This window comes from Vigna umbellata, unplaced genomic scaffold (genome assembly GCF_029865625.1).
Source record: "Vigna umbellata cultivar VRB3 unplaced genomic scaffold, Vumbellata_1.0 scaffold_376, whole genome shotgun sequence".
In the NCBI taxonomy this organism is placed as follows: domain Eukaryota; kingdom Viridiplantae; phylum Streptophyta; class Magnoliopsida; order Fabales; family Fabaceae; genus Vigna; species Vigna umbellata.
In genome coordinates this window covers 47,952-51,302 of record NW_028274433.1, presented here as the reverse complement: position 1 = coordinate 51,302, position 3,351 = coordinate 47,952, and the positions used below count along the sequence as shown (strand labels likewise).

Here is a 3,351-nt window from a genome sequence, read left to right as displayed (position 1 = left end):
GATTGAAATCACATGCCCAAGAAAAGGAACTTCTTCCATCCAAAACTCACACTTAGACAGTTTGACATACAATTTTTTCTCTCTCAGTACTCCAAGTGCTACCCTAAGGTGATTTTCATGTTCTTCCTGAGTCTTAGAATAGACAAGTATGTCATCTATAAAGACAACAATGAACCTATCCAAGAACGGTCTAAAAATTTGATTCATATAGTCCATGAAAATGGTTGGAGCATTAGTCACACCAAAATGCATAACTACATACTCATAGTGGCCATATCTAGACCTGAACGCCGTCTTCTGCACATCATCTGCTTTCACCAAGATCTGATGATAACCCGACCTCAGATCAATCTTAGAAAACACCGTAACTCCATACAACTGATCCATCAAATCATCTATCCTCGACAACGGATACTTATTCTTAATAGTCAGCTTATTCAGTTGTCGTTAGTCGACACACAACCTTGATCTATCATCCTTCTTCTTTACTAGCAACACTAGCGCACCCCACGGCGAAGCACTTGACCGGATAAATTGTTTCTCTAACAGCTCTTTATCTGCTTCTTTAACTCAGTCAACTCAGCTGGAGCCATCTGATAAGGGACTATAGATACTGGCTCTGCTCCTGAGACCAGATCAATGGAGAGCTCCACTTCTCGCGGAGGAGGTAAACCAGGAACTTCTTCAGGAAAAACATCCACGAAGTCATTCACGACTAAAAGGTCTACACTATAATTCTCGTGAGACGAATGATCCGACGTTGCTTCCATATGCGACATCACCAAGAAACAATTGGCGCCTTCCATTATGTCTTGCCTCAACACGCCTATCGACAAGGACATATCTTCATCTTCGCTAGGAAATATCAAATCCTTGTTACCACAGTCGATAAGAATGCGATTGGCAGATAGCCAATCCATTCCCAAGATTACCTCTAGCCCTTGTAGAGGCAAGTAGATAAGGTTCACTCTGAATTTACGCCCCTCAACCTCAATAGGACATCTAGAACATACTGTAGACGTCCTGACCAACCTAGATGCTAGTGTAGAAACCACCAGATTACACTGAAGCTCCCCGACTACCAAACCCAATTTCTCCGCATAAGTCTCAGACATAAATGAATGTGTCGCCCCCGAATCAAACAACACCACACAAGGCATACCAAACAACAAACAACAGCTGACGATGAGGTTACCTGAGTTAACTGCCTCTACTCCAGTCAAAGCGTAAACTCGCCTAGTAGTCTGTGGTTTGGCACCACCCCTCTTAATAGATCTCCCAACATGGTGTGTCGGTGGTCCAATCCTTCTGACTGTAGGACATTCTCTAGCAAAGTGACCCTCATCATGACAGATGTTACACCTCCGGTAACCGCTCATCTGAGGACACACAGACTATAGATGTGGCCCTCCACATTTATAGCATCGCAACCCTCTTGAGTGGCTAGACTGTCCTGAATGGACCGACGGTTGGGAGGATGAACCCTTAGACCCAGAAGATGGTGATGGTCTAGGGTAAGGAGCCCTCTTGGAACTAAATCCACCACGGGACCCAGATGGTCCTCCACTTCTAACAGGCTGACTCTGTTGCCCTTCAGCTTCCATCTTGGTCTTCTCCATCACGCGGGCCATCTCCACCAAGGTAGGGAACTCCTTGATACGCAGTCCTTCCACCAACAACTTGATGTTTCTCCTTAGACCATTCTCAAACTTCCTGCACTGCCACTCTTCATCCATAGTCATGGTGTAGAATCGGAGCAAGTGCTTGAACCTTTCTACATACTTTGCCACGGGCATACTTCCTTGCACTAGCTAGAGAAATTCAATCTCCTTATCATACCTCACACTGTCAGGGAAGTACTCAGTGTAGAACTTCTCCTTGAACAACTCCCAAGTAATAGGAGCTTCACTCCCATCAAGGATCATTTTCATGCTGCTCCACCAGTGACTTGCTTCCCCAGTTAGCAAGTATTCAGTATATGCCAGTTTGTTCTCATCTAGGCACCTCTTAGCATGGTAAATTCTCTCCATGTCCCGGAACCAATGATCAGCTTCATCCGGGCTACACTTCCCATCAAACCTGGCTGGATGGTGCTGCAGAAAGGTTTCCAAGCTCCATTCCAAGACCGGACCTACAGATGAAGACGCGCCTGCAGCGGTCCTACCACTAGCCATCATATCCATGAATTGCCTCTAGGTGGTAACAATCGATGCTCTGGCGTTCTCAGCAGACACTCTTGCAGCTTCTAGATTCTGCAAGGCTATTGTGTTTTGTTGAACCAGTGCAGCATTCTGTTGTTGCAACGCCTGAAGCACAGTCTCTAACATCTGGTTAGATTCAGATGGCTCGGCCTGAGGGGGAGGAGGAGGAGGAAGCCTAGGTGTCATCTTCTGTTCACACAGAGAAGAAAAAGGCCATTAGTCCAACTCAAATAAACAAGAACAACCAACTTAAACATGACTAAGAGTACACAAGCATAAGAAAGACACACACATACCCTATAGGATTTTCTAACGATAGAAACTGCTCTGATACCATAAATGTAACATCCCAGATTATATAGAAATATATAATATAGTAAGTTCACATTTTAATATAAGAGAACAGTTAGAAGTAGACTGTAAGTAAAGTATTAAAGTTATAATCATCCCAAAATAAGTCATAATTTAAAAGCTTAATAGCTTATTTTTTCCCTAGGTTTGATGAGTAGTGTCAATTAGGTTCCTCCTTTTAAAAAAGTGTCAATTGCATTCCCACTTGGTAAAATCTGCCTCAATCAAGTCCCTTCCGTTAAATACTCACCAACGGCGTTAAAATTCTTTTCTCTCTCTTCTGCTTTTCTGTGAAAACATATTGTCAGTACTTTTTCCGCTGCAACTCTGGGTAAAGTGATACAAAATAAGTTCTCATCTCTGCACACTAACATCCAAATTCCCCGCACCTCTGTCAGTCTTTTTATTAAACCCCATTATTTCTTACACCATGGGTCTCATACTCAATCAAAGTTTCAATGAAAATTTTCAATCCTCTCTCACCCGTACATGTTGCAGGTGGAGAAATTGTGAATAAAAAGAAAAATAAAGTGTTAGACTAAGTCAAAACGAAGAAACTTTCTTTTTCTTTCTCATTAATTGAAAGAAGGCTTGGTAAGTTACTATGGGAATGGTTAGGTGGAGTAGTGACTTTTGTTAGTGTGGTGTGATGAATCCTTGCATGCATAGAGATGTAAGTTCTCCTCGGTTTTGCTTAGGATGTGTATTTGTGAGTGCGAGAGGGAACTGATTTCTTTTCAAGGGGAGAGGGGTGTGTAATTCTTTTTGGGTGTTGACCCCTTTGAACGTGAGAGAGAGA

General features: G+C 42.9%; 1 pseudogene; it reads right to left on the bottom strand.

Moving 5' to 3' along the window:
- Window positions 1-1,394: 1,394 nt before the first annotated feature.
- LOC148190663 (uncharacterized) lies at window positions 1,395-2,387 on the bottom strand (annotated as a pseudogene).
- Between the last annotated feature and the right edge of the window lie 964 nt (window positions 2,388-3,351).